At 35.8% G+C, this 25,778-nt stretch overlaps 1 protein-coding gene across 2 annotated transcripts in view; it reads right to left on the bottom strand.

Moving 5' to 3' along the window:
• The window catches only part of LOC111048416 (TLR4 interactor with leucine rich repeats), a 38,581-nt gene extending 32,279 nt beyond the window's left edge, over positions 1-6,302 (bottom strand). For both annotated transcript variants that reach the window (XM_039420707.1, XM_039420708.1), the window contains exon 1: positions 6,147-6,302. The gene's annotated coding sequence lies outside the window, so the exon portion shown is untranslated. The remainder of the gene's footprint in view (positions 1-6,146) is intronic.
• Positions 6,303-25,778: the final 19,476 nt, after the last annotated feature.

Here is a 25,778-nt window from a genome sequence, read left to right as displayed (position 1 = left end):
GAGAAAGCGGTCCATATGTTCCTTTCTGCGGGCAGATGGTGTGAAATAACAGACATTTCATCTAGACAAATTTGGAATAGGTGAAAAAGTTAATCATTCTGCACTGGAAATGCGGTAATAACCACGATTAAAAATTGTGTAAGATCTAGTCCGTTCTTATAATATTATTCCGATATTGGGACGGGGGGAGTGAGGTTGATTGTTGATGAGATTATAAGATAGGTCTTGTGAAGAGGGTAGTGTACGATTTCAATTAGTCGACAATATTCCTAGCCGGCGAGTTTGATATGGTTGAAGGGTTCGACGTGGCCTGAATCTCAAGAGCTTGTGGGTCAGAAAAGGAAGATCTTAAGCCGGTAGCTGAGTTCGCGGGGGGTGGAGGAGGAGGGCTGGAGGAGAGGACTTCAAGTGCATAAAACATGAGGGAACACGAGCACACATAAACATAAGAACTGGTTTCCTATGCTGGCCATATTTGAACGCTCATTGAGAATTCTGAGGCATTGTTTGGCGTCCATTAGGACGTCCATTTAAGGCCGCCCTATAGAAAAATACTAATATTTTCCCCTGAGACGCATGCGCAAAAACATGATCGAATTTATCTGATCATTAATTGACATTTGGATCCGTTCGCTTCCAGTTGATGTGCTCTGTCAACTCGTGTACTCGAAAGCTTCTTCCAACATGTTCAACGTTCCTGCAACTTCTTCAGGCTTCTTACCGTTTTTACAACACACACATAAGGAGCACACACAACACACACATGTTATTAGCGACATCTGCTCGAATAGCTGCATTTAAATGTGGACCACGAATTCTTATTTCAGAGTTGAGACTTGAATTCGATTTTGCTGAATCGAAATTGAAAAATCAAATATTGATAACTTTTTTTCGAGGAGTAGGAGTAATGTCATTATAGTAATGATCACTGTCACATTAGCCAGCCGTCTGATCGACAGTGTATCGGAATACAAGTAATGATAGATGTGCGATCTTTTTTCTTTTAAAGGGCGGCAGAATGAATTTACGAACAGATATGAGCCTATAGGAAGCTCAGGTCTCCTTGTGTGGGACTCTCTATTCCTGAGTTGAGAGCTCAGTCACTTCGTGCGTCCCCCGTTCGTATACCCACACTCTCAAGCTCTCAACACTGGATGCATACCCACGAAACTGCCCAGTTTCGCAAGAAGTGCGATCTGAAGGATTCATAGAACTCGATATCCAAGAAACCATGAAGTTCTTTCAGTTCTTCAATAAATTATTTCATAATTCGAAAAACGATATTTTTCAATTTACATGGGCATATTACACCCATGCAGACAATCTTATTTCAATATCCTCCATTCTCTATCAGAAAAATTGCTTCCCTCTCGAAGTTTTTTATTCACAGCTTTCCCGGTTTTCATGTGCAGTTCGAGTAAAATAAGAATGTACAGTGAAGTTTCATTTGTGCAACTTGAAAAAATTGAACATTTGCCAGTTATTTCCAATTTTAAAATGTCCCACTATCTATTACGTCTGTTATAGTTTGATACTCTCAGCTCTTGTAGAATATTGCACTTGAATGAAATTCAATTCCAGTTCATCAGCAGTGTGTCAGTCTACTCGATTTGGATATTATACAGATTTAATAAGAACAAGAATGTACAGTGCAGTTTGTGCAACTTGAAAAAATTGAACATTTGCCAGTAATTTCTAAATTAAAAATGTCTCCACTATCTGTATCGTCTGTTATAGTTTGATACTCTCAGCTCTTGTAGAAATGCACTTGAATGAAATGCAATTCCAGTTTATCAGTAGTTTGCCAGTCTAGTCGATTGGATATTATACAGACTCGTTGAGTGAATTTTTCTTGGAATAAATTCGAATAAAATATTATTAATCTTTGGTAGGTGGTAGTTCAACAGCAATAGGCCTACTATCGATTATCAATTGAATAATCATTCAATTCCTGACCAAGCAAAACGGGTCAACTGGATTTATAAACTGTGGTAGATATTCTATTAGAAGCGATCAAAGAGCTGAAGAGTATCTCATTGAGCTGAACTGGAGGCTAATAGTGGTTCAGACGAGCGACCATAATGATGGACTGCAAGAGCTGCTTATGATCTAGTAAGGTATAATTTCGTACCATACGAGTGCCTTGTTAAGGATACTTGCTTAAACAACTTCTCAAAGCACACAACACATTTAGTGGTTCTGCGACTTGGAAAATTAGTTACACATAGAGGATGATACTATATTTATATTGCATGCAATACCGGTACCACGCGTCAGCTCCGCGATCCATTCAGCTCCACTAACAATTCAACACAATTATAGAATCATCGATCATACAGTTTTCAGTATTTTACTATTGTATACGCCACAATTCAATCTCTCATTTTTCTATTATTTATGCTTGCGTAACCGCCTAGAGATCGCGGTTCAAAACCGCTCAGAGCCAAAAGTTTCTGACCAAGTTATCAGTAACTTGACCAGGTTAACCTAAAGGTTTTGACCCGTGTTATCGGATGGGCACGTTACTGTCAGTCCCGGCTGAAGTATGACAGTCGTAAGGCCCATTGACGGCCGAGGTGAGGTGTAACTCAGGCGAGGTGTAACTTCAATCAGGGACTCCCCACTAATAAAAGCCATACAAATAATATTATTACCTATTATTATTCACCTATTCAAGATTATATATAGTGTGGTCCACGTTATAATGACAGTGGAGAAAGATAGGAGAGCAGCGTTGTCATTTCTCTGCCTTGCCACTGCCTTTTGTAGAATATATAGCTGATAACGGTATATCTGATCAGAGAAAACTTCTATAATTTGTATTTTGTGATCTGATTTAATATTATTAATAATAATTAACAGTTATCTGATAATAATAATAATAATATCGAGTGACCTGGCTGGCTCAGGTCTGGTGTCAGAGTTTTCAGGTCGCAGCTGATCAATTTCAGGGCCTCTGACATGACCTAACGACTGCTTTTTAGGCAGCCGGGACCGACGCTTAAGTTATCTGATGTAACTGTTTATTCTTGTTAAAAATAAGCAATAATTTTATTTCATTTGTCAAAAAATATATTGTTCAATGATGTAATAATAGATTTCCATACTTGACATTAGATATTTTGTTAATAGAATGCCACCTGGAAGAATGCCACTTGAAGTCCAAAACTATTAACCTACTGGAAAAAGAGATGTAGGGAGGCCACGAAAGAGATGGGTACCGGAACAGTTTAATCAATAAACCTAATCCCTGTAGTGAAGATGATGATTATGATGATATTCTGTCAATTAATTCTATATCTACATTGTTGGAAAACGATCTGGCAACTTTGTAGAGGTGGAAAAGTATAGCGGTAATCTGTTTGTCGACTCATACACACTTTTTAAAGTTTCAAAGTTTTCCTGATTCCCTCACTCAGAGCTAAAATTCCGGACATGTCCGGAAAGTTCCTGTCATCTGCTAACCCTAGAAGGATAGCAACACCAATGTTAATCAAATAATGCAATTATAAGGTGGACGTCAGTACTTCACTATAGTTTAGCGGTAGGCATGAGGAGAAAAATTATATTGAGCTTTGGGCGCCATACGATCTGTTTTTCTAAATGAGATGATTGGCCAGAGAACGGACATCCTGATGGCTGATCGTCCGATTCTTGCGGTGCGCTGGGCTCACCGTCCGTGCTTCCGTTCTGAGTGCAGCGCATCACTGCTGTGATATGCTTCCATCCGGTTTACCCTCTTCTGCAGTAGGCCTACTCTACTCTGCCTGGCTCTAAATTCTGTCCTATTATGGTTGTCTATGAAATGGATATTCTGTCCCAAGTTGGACTAGCTGTTCTTCAACTACTGTACATAACATTGTACATTTGAATAGTTATAATGACAACACGTTATAATGACAGTATTTGGTTGACTGTCGTTTATATCCTTGTCTATCATTCAAAAAAGCAGATGGCGTTATCCTTCTCTAACGTTGCCAGAACTTCTCTTAGCAATGTAGAAATGTAATCAACTAAAAAAATGTTTGTATTTAATTGAGAACATTTATTATTATGGTCAAATTCAATATGAAGTGATAATTAAGTGTTATATTTAAATATAGTTTGGTGTTTTAATTCAAAATGTTTAGCTTATATTTTTGGAATATATTTTTATATATATTTTTGGACGAAAATTGAACTTTAACGTTTTACAGTAGAAACATAACCTATTTTTGGACATTTTATTAATTTATCAAAATTTGGGAATGGAATAGATTTGGGCCAAGCCTGTTCCTTCCTGATCATATTTATATGATTTGTGATTCTGTCCACAAATAAATAAATAAATCCTATTATGATTGTCTTTGAAATGAATATTCTGCCCCATGTTGGACTAGCTGTTCTGCAACTACTGTACATAACATTGTACATTTGAATAGCGCCTACAGTGAGGTCCACGTTATAATGACAGTATTTGGTTGACTATCGTTTATATCCTTGTCTATCATTCAAAAATGCAGATGGCGCTATCCTTCTCTAGCTCAGCAACGTTGCCAGAACGTCTCTTAGCAATGTAGAAATGTAATCAACTAACCAAATGTTTGTATTTAATTGAGAAAATTTATTATTATGGTCAAATCCTATAATGGTTGTCTATGAAATGAATATTCTGTCCCATGTTGGACTAGCTGCTCTTCAACGACATAGGATTGTGTTTGAATAGATCCCACAGTGAGGTCCAAGTTGAAAAGGCAGTATTAGATAAACAGTGGTGCTGCTGTCCTCAGTCCTGTTGCTGCTGTCTATAATTCCACAAAGCAGGTAACGCTATCCTTTCTTAGCTCCTCAACGTTGCCAGAACGTCTCTTAGTAATGTAGAAATATAATCAACTAACAAAATGTTAGTTTTAATTGAGAAAATTCATTATTTAATCATTGAGAAACATTTTTTCTTGACAGAAGATATAATTGATTATTTTCAACAAGTATGATCATTCATTATCAGATATAGACTACATCAGATATACTTGTATCAGCTATCCTCTATAGAAGGCAGTGGCAAGGCAGAGAATCGGCAACGCTGTTCTCCTATCTTTCTCCACTACCAAAAGTGAACTTCACTGTAGCTCAAATTGAGGAACTTAGTGTGGATGTTATCATTCTGTAATATTCATTGGTCTAGTGTATGCCTGCTCCCAGATTTCAAGAGCTCATTCCCGTGGTGGTGTAGTACTGTATTAACAGAACAGTAGCTACTCTAAATTCATGGAATATCATTTTAAAGGATGCTGAACACTTTAAGTTTGCAGGTCAGGGATGTAAGAGCTTATCAAAATTATTGTTAAACTGAAAAAATATTCAGCAATTATTCTTCAACTATCGTCATATTATCATACATGCTTAGATGATGATGCAGAGGCTATTAAACTGGGTAATGAATTTTTTCAAAGAATGAATAAAAATACAAACAAAAAGGTATTTGTCTTGTTATCTACTGTATATGATAGCAATTATTGGAATCTATTGTCATTGAAACTTTCAAATTTCAAACTACTCTCAAGTTACATTCTCTTTTCACGTCCATCACTATTGCCCTCAATAATAATAAAGGATATATTTTAGATTTGTATTTTTATTGTATTTTTCATCATTGTAAAAAATAAGCACAACTCGCACTCCGCGCTCAGATTTTTCTTTGCGGGTGCTATTTTTCCGTAAATATTTAGTTAATTTTTGTTTTGTAAAGTGTTTTTATGGAAATAAATTTTGATTTTGATTTGAGATAGTTATTTAAAATGTTGACTGTAGCAGCAGGACATCACCAGATTGGTGTCAAGTCTTGAGTGAAAACTAGAAAACAACTATTGACAATCAACTGATTCTCCTGACTCCTGCATACTCAAGTTGTGAAGTTTATTGAGCACGAAACGAGAAAACAAACAAACAATCAATGAAGGGTTATAAAAATGGAAATGAGCAGGACCTATCAACCGGTGAAGACCGACCCAACCGCGCAACCAGGACAGACCGGCTGCTAAAGACGCGTGGGTTGCTGCTCTGTGCTCCACCTAACACCTGAATCAAACTCAACACAAATCCTTGAAGATTTCTCATCAAATTTGTCGCAAAACATTGGAGAAATGGGTGGAAGTTGCAAAACTAACCTGTCAGTTGTTTCCGAAATTTTTATCACCAGTGATAACCGAAGGTCCTCTTCCTATGAGTCACGCACATGTTGGTTTTTGATCAGAACAGCGACTTTAAACACACCTCACTGCTTCAGAGCTCACGACACACTGACTCTGAGTCTCTGAGTTCGTTCTGCGTCGCAACGTTCCCCTCCACTCATCCTCTTGGACCGTCTCTTCGTCACCCACCTGGCTACAAAATTTACCTTCCACAAACGGAAACTTCCCGCCACACCTGTGATAAGCTTTCTTGACTCACCGCACCTCACTCCTGCTCCAATTATCATTAGACAACTGCAACTGTTGTCTAATATTCTTCCGGCACAAAATAGTATGATGGAGCCGTGTTTTTCAAACAATAGAGCAGACCTTGTGTGTTTTCAAAAGTACCTATGAAATTGAGAATAGAATAGAATAGAATAGAAAAAAACATTTATTGAATAAATAAGCTACCTTAAGCGAGCCTCAAAGAGGCTGCTTGACAAGGTACCATATTCAAAACATGACATAGATTCAAATATAAATATACATAATATCAGTGAACTTTATGTTTAATTAACAGTTAAATTTACTTATCTGTTTATTACACTGTTAAATTTACTTACAGAATTCACTTAACAGTTGAAATTATCATGATATTCATGGATGAAAAAGTAATTATTCATAAAAGGTAATTAATCATAAAAGGTAATAAAAAAAGGGTATCAATAAATCTGTGGTTTTTGACAATTTCTTAGTCTTTTTCATTCAATATGAATAATTACCACAATATCAACTTCTCAACTACACAAAAAATCATGATATTAATTCATTAATTGTTGATGATAATGATATAATAATAATCTCACTACTATTATGAAGAAGAAGTTTTCATATCCAAATCAGTAAATTTGAATCAGAATATTCTGGAAACTGATGGATGTTATATTATGGATGTAGTCGATTGAAACTGTAAGAATGATTATCATGCATTCAACCAATTCCTTCCATTAAGAATAGAAGAGGGAAGGCTCTCATTCGCTATATAAAATAACTCTCGAGGTGAATCATTCAACTTAATGAGAATACAGTTAGATAATTTAATGTATTCCTATTCCTTATTACATAATAAATAACGTCTTACAATCAATCGTTCTTTTTAAAACGAACACAATTTAGAAAATGCGTTTTTTATCTTATCTATATCTATATCTACTATCCCTTATTACATAATATAAATGTCTAACTTGATATTGATATGCGAGATGGATCTGAGCTGAGCACCCATAAAATGTTATTCCTGTTGGGGTTGTTACTCCCCTTCTGCAAAGTCCTGCAAGGGGTTTTACTCCTGCAGAGTCCCTTTACGACTTCCTTATGAGTAATTTGAGCCGGACCGGAAACGCGTGGCTCACTGAAGACGAGCATAGATTACTGAAAACGTTGGGCTTCAAACCGCAGGCTCTGAGTCTGAGAAGGCATGTGCCGATCACTATTCTGTCAATAAGAAACCAGCTCTGGTGCGTTTAAAAGCCCTCAAAACTCAGGAAGACCCACGTTCCTAGTTTATAGATAGCTAATGATTTATGGATTTTATGCCGACGCTGAAGGCTTCAGCCTGAAGCGAAGCTTTATTTTCTAAACGTCTTCTCTAGTCGGCTGCTTGAAACATCACACCTACCGTATGCAGGAAGTGTTCATTGCATTGTTAACAAAACGAACGGAAATCCCGCCTCGCATTCTTTCCAATTCCACAATGGGACTATAATTTTTTTGAAACGTGACAACGAAAGGTCCACACCAGTTTAGCCTATAGAGAAACACGAAGACAAATACACAGCCGACACATAGCTGAATATTTAATTAGGCCTCTATCTCCATTGAAACCAAATACTCTAGTGGTAATGAGAAAATGATGTGGAAAGCTATTTAAAACAATGTTTATGCAGGTCTCTAGATCTTAAATATAACTACAGTTCATGTATATTCGAAAGCTCTTGTTTTACTCATTTTCCCAAACAAGGTGCTCACATCATGAGCAGTAAAATATTTAGTGAACAGTGTGAGGGTAATCGGAGGGATGATAATTGGACTAGATTACTTCATTTATGCAGATTACAATTTGCTGGCTTACACACATACTGTATAATAACTTACTAATATCGGGGACCGAGCTTCGCTCTGGAGTACAGAAGTATAAAACATTTATTACGAAAGAAGAAATTATAATAACATCCCAACATCCCTAACATTCATACAGAAATGATCTATCTAAACACAGTAAATTGAGATTAATTCCCAGAAGAATGCAAAGATTTCCCTCACAAAGGCCCAGTTGCACAAAAGCCGGTTAAATTTTAATCCTGATTAACTTCACGTGAACCAAATCAGTGAAGACCATTTCAAAAAGATGTATCTACTCGAATTAATCAGGATTGGAAATAACCCGGCTTTTTTGAAACCGGCACTAAGTACCTGATTGAATGATTACAAAAGTTCAACAGCTCAGTCATAATTTTGACACAGTCCCACACACATGAACTTGCTCACTCACTTCCATCACCAACAGCCGACGAAATAATTATTATCACCTGTTTTTCCGAGGATGAATAATAATTATCCTTTTAATGTCCTTCAGCGAGTTTTCCCAGGGATGAGACCTAGTGCAATCGAATCTTTATATTATAAATCTACTATGTTCTGAATTTCGTGAGAATCGTTAGAGCCGTTTTCGAGATCCGGTGAAATACAAACATATAATAAAGATCTAAACATTTAAACATCCAAACATATAAACAGAAGTTGCTCGTTTAATAGTAGAGGATATAGGTATCTTTTCAATGAATTACGAAATATGAACTGATGAATATTATCATAGAGAAAGATAGCATATGCTATCTTTTCTCTATGATATTATTGAACAATAAGAAGATAGAATGCAATTTCAAAAATTACATGAAATATCTTATCATTTTGTAACTACCTGAATCGGTGGAGTTTGAAAAGATAACCGTCTATTCTTGAATCCTCAAGTTATCATTGCTACCGAGAATGTTCAAAGTTAAAATTTATTTATTTCCTTCTTCTTCTACAAAATACAATATTAAATGTGAAGAAGGCTCCTCATATGGGCAAGTCCTTGTGAGTGAGGAGCGAGAGGTGAAGAGAAACAAACTTCGTCCAATATAGAATATGTTTATTTCCGATAATTCATAAACATACAGTAATTCACTAAATTTATGGCAGTTTATAATTAAAAATTGAATTATGATAGATAAATGGATCTGCAGTTTCTTGTTGGTACCGAGGAACCACCAAGAGCCCAAGGAACCAACGATTATTGGGTTCTTGGATAACCAACCACCCAAGCAGGAAGTGTTCTAGGAGCTGATAATCGTCAGGTAGCGAAGCTGATCTCAAGCACCCTTCTATAAGAAGAACAGAGAGCACGACGCTGAATTCCGGTCAACTTTGAAAATTCTATAAACGTTGATATTTTTCCTACAAGTTATAAAACGTTGTTGTTCGAATATTTTGGTGGCAACATCACGTGATAGCACTTCAATCACGTGAAGACAAACAATCTTAAATCCTAGACTATTAAACGAGCAATTTCTGTTTATATTTTTATATCTGGTTATTTTTATATTTTTATATCTGGTTATTTATGTTCAACGGCTCTCGAAAACGGCTCTAACGATTTTCACGAAAACATAGTAGGTTTATGATATAAAAATTCGATTGCACTAGGTCTCATCCTAGAGAAAACTCGCTGAACGACATTAAAAGGATAAATCATCCTTGGCTGGAACAGCTGAGACTTTCGTCGTCTGTGGATAGTAAAAAGTGAGCGAGTGATTCTGTGGAAAATCAAAATATCGCATCCCCGAAATTGATAAGCTGACGTATAATAGCCAGCTGTAAAATATAAACACGATCATTTTAGAGAATTGTGTTCTGTTTATCAATAAATAAAAATAACGAGCGTATCTCGGACTCTCGGTGCCCTGATATTCTTTACTATATGACATTTCTTTCCAGATATAGAGTGAGGACATTATTTTTACTATCGTTCCAGTCAACATGACAATTTCACAGACAAACAGTGATGATTAGACCGGGGATATTTTCACATCGGGAAGCTGTGTGACTGGCAACTCGCTTGACAAGAAGAGTGTAGGCGCAAGCCACAAGATCCCACCGCCCACGTGACTTGAGTTTATTGAGAGAGTGTGTACTGCACTATACATTATTCAACCAACACAACTGTGACCATGCAATAGTATTATAAGCCCTAGCATTAGCCTCAATGATATAGGAGCTTGTAGCTGTCACACATGTCTCTTACTGAGTGCCCTTATCGAAAAAAATAGAAAATCCAAAATTTTTGATGCGATAATTATGGTCAAGAAATGAAATTTGCAATTTTTATTTCCTTCACATAATTTGATAAAATGTTTCGTGTAGTAATTCCAATAGTGATATTATAATAACAGTAATCGCAGGATCAAAATTTCAATAACAGAATCGTTTTCAAAATGTGAATACTGTAAAGAGAATACTACAGTGGATAAGTTTGCAAATTATAATTTGCAAAACAGTGCGACTCGAGAGACGAGAGAACAATTTCTTCTAAATCCTGTAGAGGATTAATTTACTACAGTGCGCGCGACTTCAGAGAGATTATATATCTTTCCTTTCAATCATTATTCAATATTACAATTTTTAATGTTTCATGCTTATTGTAATTTCAGTGTATATCAATCTTATTACTTTATCTGTAAATGATACATAGAGGTAACCTATTACGAGTTAATTTGTAAATAAATTAAGGGGAGGTGTCAATGTGTGTCCGCTAATCGCTGAAGTGGGTTACTGAAATAGTCAGAGATTATCTAATACATTTCATTTCGATCATAGAATAGAATATGAACAATAACGTCAATAATGGTTATCCAAACATTAGATGCAGGGTCATTATCAGTGTCACGCATCTTCAAATGGACTGACTTAGATGAGATAAGATTGACTGCATTCCAGTGTAGAATTATTGAAACTGTATCTATAAATTATTAATAATTAATCAATGAATTTCTCTATTAGAGAATCATGGTATTCAATAATATGAAGATGATTGCAGTTAGATGATGATTGGCAAAAATTAGTAGTGTTACTGTTTTGATATTTTTATAATAAAGATATTGTATTATTATGTTTCTATAAATAAATGAGTAAGTTAGAACATTTTATTGTCCATTCTTGAAAAAGATATCGTATATAAGATTATTTTTATCCTTCCCCAATGAGATTTTCCGAGCTGAGGAGGTTTATAGTGGAAATAAAATGTAGGGTACGAACTGGGACCTGAAAGATGGAGACAAATTATGGCTTCTCACACTCTCAGTCACTCAGTGTTCAAGCCGCACGTGCTCTCTTCTAACGTTCTAACATAGACGAATAATACAGGTAACATTCTCTCTCTATCTGTATCTTTTCTCTTTGCTTGTATGCCTCGGTTATGGAACGACTTTCTGCTCAATGCAGTGGAAAGAAAGGTGCATCTTCCACAAGGTGCCGAGTTAATCTTGGGCCGATGCAGGTAGCCACGCACTTCCGCTCAAAACAATTCCCTCTCTCCACCTCCCACCTCCAGGGCCATTCCACCCTTCCACCAATTGGTACAACACAGCACTGACAGCTGGATACCCCGTGCAAACTCATTCATAAATAGCCGTTTGTTAAATCCTCAATGGGCAAGACATTGTAAGAATTAAAGTTCTCACAATACTGTCTCCTACTGAGCAGATAGTGAAAAGCTATTTAGTAATATGCGAGAACACGTCTCTTTTTATGCAGTATTCTAATACTATTTTGAAAACTCTCTAAATGTTGTGGATATATTTCCACACAGAATAAAAGAAGCTGGATAAAAAAGCTGTTTATTAATGACATAGGCTACATACTGTCTTTCATGTTGTATAAATTTTAATTTTGGATTGTTGTTTGATTTTTCGAAGAAACGTTTTGGGCAATAAATAGCCTGTTGTGCCTCTACAATACGGTAATTCTTAAATCGGTGAATTGTGTTTTATTTGATAATGTGGCAAAGGTTTCCACGCTCAAGTCCATTGAAACAAATAATAATTGTGAATTCATGGATAGTAGAAGAAATTAAAGCTTCAAAATCAAGATTTCTATATCTATAGTGAGGTCCATGTTATAATGGCAGTGTTTGATTAGCAATGGTATTGCTATCCTTGTGTACCATTCAACAAAACGGATAGCGCTATCTCTTTCTCGCTTTGCTCTGTTGCCAGTTCGTCTTTAAACAATGCAGAATAAATAATTAATTAACAAAATATTTTATCTCAAGTATCTAAATTCATTATAAAATTATTGCTTAATAAAACATAATTGATTATTTTAAACGGGAATGAACAGCATCAATAAAGCTGTATCAGCTACCGTCTATAGAAGGCATTGACAAGACAAGGATCGGCAACGTTGTTCTCCCAACTTTCTCCACTGCCATTATAATAACATGGACCTCACTATAATCAAGAAAAGGTGATAGTAGCCTCCTAGAAAATGGAGTTTTGCGAGTTCGATTACGTCATACTCGATTTATTGGGAGAAGAAAATGAAATTTTTGTAAAACATTAGCAGGAAGTAGAAAACAGAAAACCGCCCCTCTTAAAGTGATTTTTCACCTTCATAATCCAACAATTCCCTATTCAGAGATAAGTTTACTCGATTACTCTATTATTAAACGCCTATAATATGAGATCAGACTTCCATTCTTTTGCTCCAAACTATCAAAGTTAGTAGACAGAAGGTTGGTCACTCATCTATAGTCAACGTTAGTAGACAGAAGGTTGATCACTCACAGGTGTAAGATTCGAAGTGGTGGGGGGAATGCCAGCGTGACGTCACGTGTAGTAAAAAAGTGATAAAATAACCACACTGAGCATACAGTTTATTCACTGTATATTCAAATACATCGTCGTTTAATCCCCTCAAGATTGGCCTAGAACTTAAAAATTCTCCATACTTATAGGGAATTAATCACCGATTCTAATGATGTTGTTTAATATTTCAAGTTTATTCAACTTGTATGAATAAAATGAAGTTGAAAGTTTTTCAAGAATCTAAACACGTGACACGAAAAAGTTGATAAGCTGGGAAAGCGTTAGTAGACAACGTTATACTATTATAATTTCAGATTAACCCATAAAAAATCTTGATAAACCAATGCATTGCAATAAAACAATAAACCGATTCCGATAAATCAAATAAATTTCATTCATATAGATGCACTGACCACATGCTGGTATCGAGCACATGTTATACGAGAATCAAAATATCTTATCCCCGAAATTCACAAGATGATGTATAGCCAAACTACAAAATATAAATACGACCTAGAAGATAAAGAAACCTTAAGGGTTTGAAAGGAAAGGTTAGGAGGTGGGTTTTTTGCTTTTATATTGCAAAATGCTTGTATTATTCAAATATTTTGATAATTATTCTAAAGCAGAAACAGAAAGCTTGCATGTCAGAAAATGTTTGTGTTATATAATTTGACTATAGGTCACCCTATGATTTTCAAGAATGCGATATTCTGCCTACTCTGTACTACAGCCTACGTCACGGCTGCAGTTCCCCCACTCCAATTGCATTTCAACTAAAATACTATAGATCAAAGTTAGTAGACAGAAGGTTGGTCACTAATCTATAGTATTTTAGTTGAAATGCAATTGGAGTGGGGGAACTGCAGCCGTGACGTAGGCTGTAGTACAGAGTAGGCAGAATATCGCATTCTTGAAAATCATATGGTGACGTATAGTCAAATTATATAACACAAACATTTTCTGATATGCAAGATTTCTGTTTCTGCTTTACAATAATTATCAAAACATTTGAATAATACAAGTATTTTGCCATATAAAAGCAAAACCCATCTCTTCATCTTCTAGGTCGTGTTTATATTTTGTAGTTTGGCAATAGGTACATCAGCTTGTGAATTTCGGGGATGAGATATTTTGATTCTCGTAGAACATGTGCTCGATACCAGCTTGTGTTCAGTGCATTTATATGAATGAAATTCTTCGGATTCAATGGGATCGTTTTATCGGTTTATTGCAATGCATTGGTTTATCAAGATTTTTTATGGGTTAATCTGAAATTATTAGTATAACGTTGTCTACTAACGCTTTTCCAGCTTATTAACTTTCTCGTGTCACGTTTTTAGATTCTTGAAAAAAAATTCAACTTAACTTTATTCATACAAGTTGAATGAACTTGAAATATTTAACAACATCATTAGAATCCGTGAATCAATCGCTTTAAGTATGGAGAATTTTTAATTTCTAGGTCAATATTGAGGGGATTAAACGACGATGTATTTGAAGATACAGTGAATAAACTGTATGCTCAGTGTGGTTACTCTATCACATTTTTACTACACGTGACGTCACACTGGCGTTCCCCCCACCACTTCAAATCTTACACCTGTGAGTGATCAACCTTCTGTCTACTAACGTTGCCAAACTATGATCAAGAGAGGCAAATGTTTGACAATTCCGGGATATTTTTAACGCGTCAATTAAGAAAAAATGCGGTTAGGTAAAAATTTGCGAACGTTAGAAGCGGAAGGTATTATAGAGTCTTGGAATCAGATTGATTTGTTAATCGACCGAGCGAAGTGAGGTCTTAGATTCAAGTTGACGGTTTGGCATTTCTCTTAATGTTTAAATGTTTGAATTTTAAAATGTTTATATGTTGCGCATTTACGGCGAAACGCGGTAATAGATTTTCATGAAATTTGACAGGTATGTTCCTTTTTTAATTGCGCGTCGACGTATATACAAGGTTTTTGGAAATTTTGCATTTCAAGGATAATATAAAAGGAAAATGGAGCCACCTTCATACGCCAATATTAGAGTAAAAATCAGACTATAGAATTACTCATCATAAATCAGCTGACAAGTGATTACACAGATGTGTGGAGAAGCCAGTCTATTTCTGTATTCCCTTAAGGTATATAGTTTCAATTAGGTACTTGTGGATGAGAATACTGCGTGAGGTCTACTGTTTACAGAACTACTAGTATAGAATCAGGTGAAATTGTTGGGTAAAGTAGCGTGTTATCAGGAAGTAATGCTTTAGAAGTCCCTCTTTAAACTCCTCGTCAAAAATCCTTTGATAAACTTTGACCTGTTATGCTTTAGAACTACTCTTTGACGGAATGACAGCGTAGTCGCTTTCAATAGGGTCGATCGTTCTCTATAACTTGGTGATAGCAGGTCTGGTCGATAAAATCGGGTTCGCCCACCTCTTAATACTGGGCTAAGCGCTAAGCATCAATTGCCTACTGTGCAGCACACACACTTGCAATGCGTAACACACACTTACATAAGCGTACACACCTGTACAATGGCCGTGTCACATATATATGCATGAAATATAGTATATTTATCACATAGTATGAAAGCAACCAGTCAAAAGCCGCTTTTATTCCCTGCAGCAGCAGTATAGAAACTGATCGATGAATTGATAATGTCTGAATAAACTGCTGATAGAGGCTCTTGTTAGCTATTTAAATTATCCAGACATGCAACTTCCGTCCACTTTCAACTTATTTCACAAACTCTGGTTTCTGTACTTGTTGAACATCGATCTTGATTCAACATAATATGAGCAACAAATATTATTTTTAAAAAGTGTGAATTTGACTGAATCTTCGAATGAACTATAGTGAGATTCATGTTATAAAGCCAGTGGAATAATAAGACGCCATGGTTGCCAGTTTTCTTTTTCCATCGTCTTCTATAGATATAATCCAAGTACAGTGAGGTCCACGTTATAATGGCAGTATTTGATAAACATTGGTGTTGCTACCCTTGTCTATTATTCGACAAAACAGATAGCACTATCTTTTTCTAGCTCCACAACGTTGCCAAATCTGTTTTGACAATGTAGAAATATAATTGATGAAGGTAGAGAATCGGCAACGCTGTTCTCCTATCTTTATCCACTGCCATTATAATGTAGACCTCACTATAGAGGTAACTGTAATTAAAGTTATTCAGGTTGATCCTACATAATATTAATTATTGATGATTTTGGTTAATAATATTACCAATTTTGTCTCGAATATATTATTGCTTTTCATGAATTAATAATGAATCTTCATAATTCAGATGAAATATTTTGGTATAGCACACCAATGTTGATCAGGTGCTGGCTCTATAAAGTGTATCATCTCACTGTAGGCTAAAATCTACTAATATGCTCGAATTGAAACTGTTTCATTTGTAACAGTCTAAACAAAGGCACTACAACTTTAACTCCACATTTTCAATGCTATAATAAACTTCCTACCGATAGTCCTATTCATCTTTACACCGGTTTGCCGTTATTGAGACTAAAACAGTAGTTATATTCCGTTCCTGAATGAAGTATGAATGACGTTGAAATCGCATTACACCGTTAAAAATTGAACGCTTCAGTAGCTCTTGAAAATTACACTGGAAACATATTTATATTTTCTCAAATCGCTGGAAAAAGCACCCTACCTACCTCGAAGAGAACAGATCGTGAAGGTTATTGCAAGCTTACAAAAATGACCAATTTCATGGTTCACTGTGTTCAAAGTATTAACAGTAGGCCTACTACAGTTATTGCTCTCTCACATGAGCAATGGGTGTCATCATTTTCATTATACCTATTAAGCTACCAAACATTAATATTGATTGAACAAAGAAGATAGAAGGTTTACTGGAAAGCCCAGTAAACGGGTCAGGAAATTCACAAAACATACAAGTGTACATTTGGAAAATCGTGTTACATACAATAGATGATATTTCCTTCTAACTGTCCTAGAAGGATGATAAATCAAGCAGGAAAATAGAATATTAACTTGATTAGAAACAAATTAACTGATGCACCCTATCTGCTGTCACAGAGTAATCCCTATGTTAGAGATTGTTCTGCTAAATGGTGGCTGCTCCGACCTTGGGTTCGATTCCCATACTGCCAAAAATATTTTGTATCTTACTCTTCATTTTTTGGCTGATAATGACAATCTCAGTACAAAGACAAGTTACAATCAAGTGGATGGACATCAGCATCAGCATAAAGAGCTGTTGACTTATCAATGCTGGTTGTTCAATATTGGATTTAATATTTTATGTCAATATTGACATGGAGAAAGATATTGTACGCTACTTGCCCGTGTCATGCTCGCATGAAATTCCAGTCTCGGTTAACTCTTCGACTGGATACATCATGTTCGGCCCTGCGATTGACCACTTCCCGTCCTCGTACATAGCTACTACGCTACATAGCTACCGTACATACGTACATAGCTATTAACGTAAACTTTAGTACAGTACTGAGTTTAGTGAGCCCAAGCTCTTTAATTTTGACTGATAATGACAATATCAGTTCAAAAGAGTCACAGTCTAAAGCCAGTTAAGCGGGGTTTACACCAAAGTTATTAACAAAATGTTAATAACTTAATCCTCATAGATTCTATTAGATTGAACGGAATTTGACAAACACATAATTATGTTCATCATGTGTATGATAAGTTATGTTCAATCTAATAGAATCTATAAGGATAAAGTTATTAACATTTTGTTAATAACTTTGGTGTAAACCCAGCTTTACACACACACATAGATTTTTGGACGTACGATTTTTTGCCGTCCTTATTAATTTCATAAGATTAAATAGATTATATTTGTCAAGTTCCGTTTAATATGGTGGAAATCATAATGAACGGCTAAAATTTGAACGTCCAAAAATCGAAGTGTGTGTTTAACTGGTTCTATGAGGACACCATCATCAGCATGAAGAACTGCTACCTTATTTATGGATGGTCATTAAAGAATTCATGAAAACTTCTTCCATTACATTGTCTTGTGACATGGAGAAATAGTCTATTACCGTAAGTGTTCAGTGTTTACGTCACGCGACCTGGAAGAATCATTTAGCAGGGCAAGCAGGATGTTTACAGTTGAGGCTCTAGCCTCTATGCAGAATTATTACTCTTAATGCTCCCTATGCAGTGTGGCGAAAAAATGTTGTACTGCAAACAGTGATCTGAGTACTGAGCTGAGTGAGCCGCCCTTGAGTTTGACCCTCTGCGACGACGGTGTCTGCTGTCTGGGTGCGTGGCTGGGCCGGGAGCGCAATCACCCTTTTCTCGGCGTCTCCAGAGCTCGTTTGCTGGCATTGCCTCCTCTGTGTTCCTCTGTGCCTCCGCTCTCCACAACACCATCATAAACAAAACCGATGAAACGGGGTGGCCGACATTAATAATGTTTCTGTCTCTGTCATTCATAATGTCTCTGTTTGCTCCGTGAGCTCTCTATTGATCACCACTCACCGCTCCCGCAACCATTGCACGGCTCGATCATTCATTATTTCCAATCAATCGACAATCGATATGTGAAATCATCGACTGCAAAGCCGGCAATCCCAATAATTATTTCTGATTTTTTTTCCAACTGCAGTGATTTTAATTTCTAAATTAACTGCAGTGGTGGCCTAAAACGACCGACCATAAGTGCTTTGGAAGTAATTGAAACTCTCAAATCGGGACGGAAATAAATTCTCTGTTACGTAATGTGACCCATTTTTGAGATGATTGTTCACAAAGACCTTGAAGATGCATAGACTCACATGCAGCGCTAGTGTCGTACTTGAAATCGGAATTGAAATCCGCCATTGAGGGGGCAACCCATAAGATTATTACATAAATCAATGCCACCAATGCCTTTGTGATCTATAGTATTACAAATAAATAATAAATAATATATAATATCTCGTGCTAAAATACCCCAATGGCGGCCTCCAATTTCAAGTAAGAGCTATCATTGGGAAGGCATAGGCATTGTGGGTCTATATCTCTTTAACCTTCCGGTGGGCGCGTCCTTGAAACTTACATGAGTGGGCGCGTAGCAGCACTGAGTGCTGCCTGTGAAGTATCCTAGTTTCTAAGCCTCTTACAGCTCAGACTAGAAGAAAAAGGATGTTTATATGATAAAAAGTAATTTTATAATCAATTTGGATGATTGTAGTCATATCTTGAACATGTTATACTATTTTTTAATAATAATATACAGGAAATTGTTACTCACTGAATTGAATACAAATACTGACCACATTAAAAGAATAATTTTATTTCAGCTATTCTCAAAATATCAAAAAACATCATACAAGGCACTTATAATAATTGATAATGAAACTTGAAAGAAATGGGATAGTCTCTTAGAAAATAACATTATATGAATATTTGAAAATTAGGAACACAGAGTGCTGCCTGTAGGACGTGTCTATGTGTTTGTCTTCAACTCACGACTGAAACAATCGATGTAAACAACATCAAGTGTGTGGATTGTATTATCAATGTTGCCAAATGTAGGTACTAAACGTCCCAACTTTGTAAAATGAATGCCATCCTAATTATTACAAGAATAATTACTTCGCAGCACGGAGTGCTGCTACGCGCCCACCGGAAGGTTAAGGTCTTTGATTGTTCAGTGAGTCATTTGAAAACCGGTTGAATTTTAACCGTGATTAATTTCACGAGAATCAATCAGAGAAGGCCTTTTTGATGAGACGGCTTCTCTGATTGGTTCTCGTGGAATTAATCACGATTTAAATTTAACTGGCTTTTGTGCAACCGGCACAAAGAGTTTGTCATTTCTGATCTTACTGACTTGCTACGGCTCTATATACTTACATACTTATTTACTTCGAGCTTCTATACTTTCTCACTCACATTTTACTCTCTTAGTTTCATCATAATTACATAGTCCCCGTGAAGGGATAGTATATTTATTTATACTCTATTTTTTTATTGCGGATGATGCCCACATGAGCTTTTTGCTTGTGCGTGGATGATGGAAAGAGCGCTGGTGAATTGATGAAATGATCAAACGTCCAGCAGGATTCGAACCCACGAACCAGAGGTAGTGCTTGCAGAAGCAGACTGAAGTACCGTATGTAAAGGTACTACAGACTTACGCTCTGCTCCGTAATCGAACGTCACTCGTGCAGATCGATTGATGATCGACCGGGGAGCAAGAGTGGAACGCGAGAAGAGCTAACATCTCCCGTAACGTTCATGATCGGAGCGATCGCGGAGCGAGTGCGGAGCGTGCGTGGAGCAATTGTGGAGCGAGTGCGGAGCGTGTTGGAGGCGCGTATATCTGTACGCACCTTGACGCTCCTTACCACTAGTTCAATGTTTATCAAACATTAAAAAAGGATGCTCTAGCTGCCCAGCACCAAAAAATAAACACTCAAATAAAAGTGAACAATTTCAAGTGAAAAGAGACATGGAACTTGAAACTTGGCGTTGGCACTGCTACTGCCGATCTTCAATAATTGCAATAGAAGAGTCTTCTTCAAATATCAAACCTCCTTGTCGAATAATTTATTGTGATTGGCGCGCTGGGACAATAATAAAGTGGAGAGGCATTCAATTTTAACGATAAAATGAAGCAGCTTGGTAGTCACTGTGTAGTAGAAAACCGGTAATGGAGATATGGAGAACGTAGGCCTTGATGGGAGTTATCGCGGGGTGTGTTGCTGGTTGCTTATATCTTGGTGTATTGTCATGCAGATGACTTGTATCGGAGCCAAAGTCAGAGTTGATAGCTTAGCATAGGTGGTTGGCGTGGGTCTCGAAGCAGAACAGTCGTGGGCTCAGAGGCGCCTCACTGCTCATCCACTCTTTTATCTTTCTTCATTCACTTATGACACAATCGCTCCTACATCTCTTTGACAACGTTTTGACTTAGATTTCAAGTTTCAACAAGCTCTGTCTGGTCAATTATATGAGCTTTTGTTAACTTTCGACTGGTTGTTTTGAAATTCATTCTGTAATGTATATGAATTTTGAAATCTGTATCGAATTGGAATAAAACCACATTCTAACCAATTGATCTAAAAAAATCTGGTGTGGCGCACTCACACAACTTTCCTTGCCGTTAAGAAAATTTATCACCTGACGCTAGTGTTCACGCACATCTCAAGTCTACTATTCGAGGATCCAAGCCAGCTGGTGACAGGACAATAACGCTGGAGACACACGAAGTCTGCTATCTCTTCATAGTGAACGATTTAATAGAATCAACAGTTGCCAACAGTTTACAATTGAAATAATAGCATTTTATCGAATTTCGAGCTTATTTTCAATTCTAGGTGAAAATGTTACTGGGCATTAATTGTAGAGATTTTCATGCTCAATGTTTTCCACTTGAAATTTTCTGTTTAAATTGTATCTGAAGCCTGATAATTGGGGATCTAAAACCAAGCTTTGCATAGATGGGGCGGAGCTCCTAGAATTGTTACAGATATGGGACTTGTGGCTGTTGATAGAGCTTATCAATGAATATTTTAGGTATAAATTTGATCAAAATCGTTTGAGCCGTTTTCGAGAAAATCGCAAAAAACCCTGTTTTTGACTACATTTTCACCATTTTATCTGTCATCTTGAATTGCATCAGATCGAAATTGTTCGTGTCGGATCCTTATATTGTAAGGACCTAAAGGTCTAAATTTCAAGTCATTCCGTTAATTGGGAGATGAGATATGCTTGTCGCATATTGAGACGCGACGCCTCGGGAGCCTGCTAGATGAGTTAATAGGTATCAAATTATAATGTTCATACGTGCTAGCTTCGTCTCAATGTTAACATTACAATATGAACATAATTATTATGATAATTATTATGCTGTTTGTAAGAATAATGGCTGCTCCAGTCCTCCTCTACGGAAGCGAGTCGTGGGTTACAACTAAACCCCTAGAGAGTAGAGTGCAGGCGGCAGAGATGCGATTCCTCTGGAGAACCAAGGGCTGCGATAGAAGGGACCACATCAGAAACGACGATATCCGAGCAGAGCTAGGAATTTACAGCTTGTTGGAAAAAGTCACACAATACCGGAAGCAGTGGAAAGACCATGTAGAAAGAATGCCGGCAGAAAGGCTTCCTCTACAGATATTGAACTATAAACCGGCAGGGAAAAGATCTATTGGTAGGCCACGGAAGAGATGGCAATAAATACACAACTTGTATAAATTATAGCGTAATTTTGTAATTGAAATATAGATATTAATAAGCTGTTTGTAAGTCGGAACAGGCATTAACCTAATCCTTGTACGTAAGATGATGATTATTATGCTATACTTAGTTACTATATCAAGATAAAGTACTACTTAACTGTATAATAGACTAGCCCAATGGAAATCTTTAGAGTGAAGTCGACACATAGTCCAGTCACTATACATTGGTGCTTGGGCTGCTTGTAATTTATATTGTAGTTCTGATTTTTTAATATATTATTTGGATACATGAGAGAAGTCTAGAACCAATTTCTTCATGCAAAATTTCCTTGTGCTAGATACAGGATGGCCCAAAAACCTTGTATTTTCGGTTCATTTTCCAGTTTTCAGATATTTTTGCCAAATCCAGTATCTAATCGGACAGAAAAATTTGGTCTCATTTTTTTGGAATATAAAATTCTGAAAAAAATGAGTTCATTGGATATGGAATTTGGCCATTTTTTATGTATTTAAATAAGGGCTTAAGTAGGTCTACACTCAACACTAAATTTTCCATTTTCGACCGAATTTGACTTATGATGCATGATTTTGATCCGCCTTGACGAGCCGAGAAAAATGAAGTGTAGTACGATGAGATCTGTGCATTGTGTCAAAGGTTATGAGTGATTGCAATTTTGATGCAATTTGTCCTTATGCGCAACTCTCCACTAGGAAATACTGAAATGAAGTGCATCAAACGGGCGATTCTCATAGAAAATAATCTCATGAACGTATTAGTGCGAAATATCAATGTGAGAGCAATGTTGTTGGTGATAATGGTCGAAGCTGAAAATCAGGTTTTTTTCACAATACAAAAGGAGCATTGTTGTCAGGTGTACCTGGAAATCTATATGATGTAGAGCGCACTACCTGACCTCAGATTGTAGAGCACAAAAATACGCATAAAGGGATTTTGAGTTTTACATCTAAATGGAAACAATCGGAATATATTGTTGATAAAAAAATAAAATTCATCAGAATTGATTAAATTTCACTCATTTTTGAAAAATCATAACTCAATATTAATTGGAGATAGAGAGTTCCGAATGATCTCATTTTATTCAAAACTAGCTGGCCCGGCGAACGTCGTACCGCCAAATAGTTTAGGTAATGCATCTCATGGCAAACTTTAGCTGGATGCACACCTGAAGAGGCGCGATACGGCATTTTATTTATAAAGATAATTTTCCAACTGCAAAATAAATAATTTACTAAAAATCAATTTATTCTGAACACCGAAGACAGCACAATTATTCGAAACAAAGCAATGTCTTAAGAGCATGTAAGTCTTTAACCTGAGGCAGCACTGCTGGATGGTAACACACAGAAAAGTCATTTTGTTTTTAGTCGTGGCGTTCAGAATAAAATACATGGGCATTTATGGAGCAGCACACACTTTTGTCTACTATCTACCGACAGCTGTTGTATGACGCAATGATTATAACAGCTGATTATTATTTCTGTGTATGGCCAGCTCACAAATCTTCTCCCATAAGGATCACATATTGTAAACTTTGAAGGACCGTGGGAAGGAGTCTTGTAGTCGGATTATAAATTTGATAGGTCATAAACCTGGTCCTGAACATAACGAACACAACTGAGAAAATCATCAAATTCGGTGCACATATAAAAATTTTATTGAATGTCAAAATTTGAGGCTCGATTTTTATTTATGAATAGATTTTATAATCTATCTAGAGAGCAAATTTATCTTTCCGATTACTGGATTTGGCAGAAATGACATGAAAAGACTTAGGGAACCCAAAATTAAGCACCATTGCTGTGAATGTTTCCAACTGCAGGAGCAAAAAATGTTTAATATGTACAAGAGATTGTCAGTTCATATCGAATTGTATAAATAATTTATAATTATTATAAGTATTTAGGAGTAACAGTTGACATTCATTTTCGTTAGGATATTTATATAAAAAAATGTTTGTAATAGCCTCAAACAGGTATTGGCCAAAATGTATTATATTAAAGATTTAATACCCAATAAAGTAAAGAGGATGATGTATACAGCCTTGGGAGAGTCTGTTATTAGATATGGATTGCAAGGTTGGGGATTCGCTAGCAATGTTTATCTTAGGAGAATATCTCCGGTACAGAGGAAGATTTTACGTTTGGTCAGCAATTCTCAGGGAGATATTTCATATGAAAACCTTTTGAATAGATGCAAGGTTTTGAATATAAAAGGAATATCTCTGTTTACTTTGATTTTAGAAAATTACTTCAGCAAAAATTATTTAGTTATGAAAGTTAATCGATATGATAGGAATGAGAGGTATGCTGTACCATTTACTTCAAATAATTCAGCCAGAAACACTTTAATCTACATTGTACCAAAAACTTTCAATGATTTACCCGATAATTGTGCTTATTTTGTTAATATGCGCCTATTGAAAAGAAATTTAAAAACTTGGTTGAATAATTACACTTTAGGTGTAGCATAATGTTCATTACTGATGTATTGTATTGTATTGTTGTAATTCATTTCGTTTTATTTTTTGTATGTACGTTCAGGTTGACTATACATTTATAACAATTTTGAGAGCTGAGCCACCAATTAAATAATTAATATCATGATAATTTCAACTGTAAAAATAAAGTTCACTGTATATTTATATTTGAAAATGTATAAAATAAAATTATAGTACCCTTTAAAATTAATAAAATAATAAAACAAGAATAGAAATTGTAACTACTAGTTTCGGTGATCGCCTCGCCGGTAAGCTAGTTTTAAATAACATCTTTATTCTATCTTTGACATCTTTCTTTATTATAATTTGCATTATTCATTGGTATATTTATCAATCTGAATATTAGTGATCCGAATGTTGCAATTTTATGTGTCCAAGGATGATTAGATTCATTTGGGATGATTACGTCAGTTTGTGTTGATTTTCTATAAACACTGAAATCATGAAAATTATTTATATTGATTATTGTTAAATCTAAAAAATATTATCAATTTTAATAATATTATTAATTATGAATATTGTTAATATAATTTGTATTCTTGTTTTATTATTTTATTAATTTTAAAGGGTACTATAATATTATATTTTATAAATACAAGAAAGTAGCCCTGAATTCATACATTTCAAAAATTTTATATTCGAATTTAAATGTTTCGTATATGGTACCTTGTCAAGCAGCCTCTTTGAGGTTCGCTTGAGGTAGCTAATTTATTCAATAAACGTTTTTTCTATTCTATTCTAATAGCTGAAAACTGGAAAATGAACCGAAAAGTACGAGGTTTTTGGACCACTCTGTATCTAGCACAAGGACATTTTGTATTAAGAAATCGGTTCTGGACTTCTCTCATGTATCCAAATAATATATTAAAAAATTAGAACTACAATATAAATTGCATGCACATCTCCTTTTTTGTCTATATTGACTGGACTAACATAGTCCAATTGAAAAAGTGCGAATAAAAATTTCAGCCGCTCAAGACAAGCTTTATTGAAGAAAATCTTAAAATCAAAATTGTCAATGAATTTTGAT

This window comes from Nilaparvata lugens, chromosome 2 (genome assembly GCF_014356525.2).
Source record: "Nilaparvata lugens isolate BPH chromosome 2, ASM1435652v1, whole genome shotgun sequence".
Taxonomy (NCBI): Eukaryota; Metazoa; Arthropoda; class Insecta; order Hemiptera; family Delphacidae; genus Nilaparvata; species Nilaparvata lugens.
The sequence above is the reverse complement of the archived record's forward strand: the minus strand, read 5'-3'. Positions and strand labels throughout refer to the sequence as shown.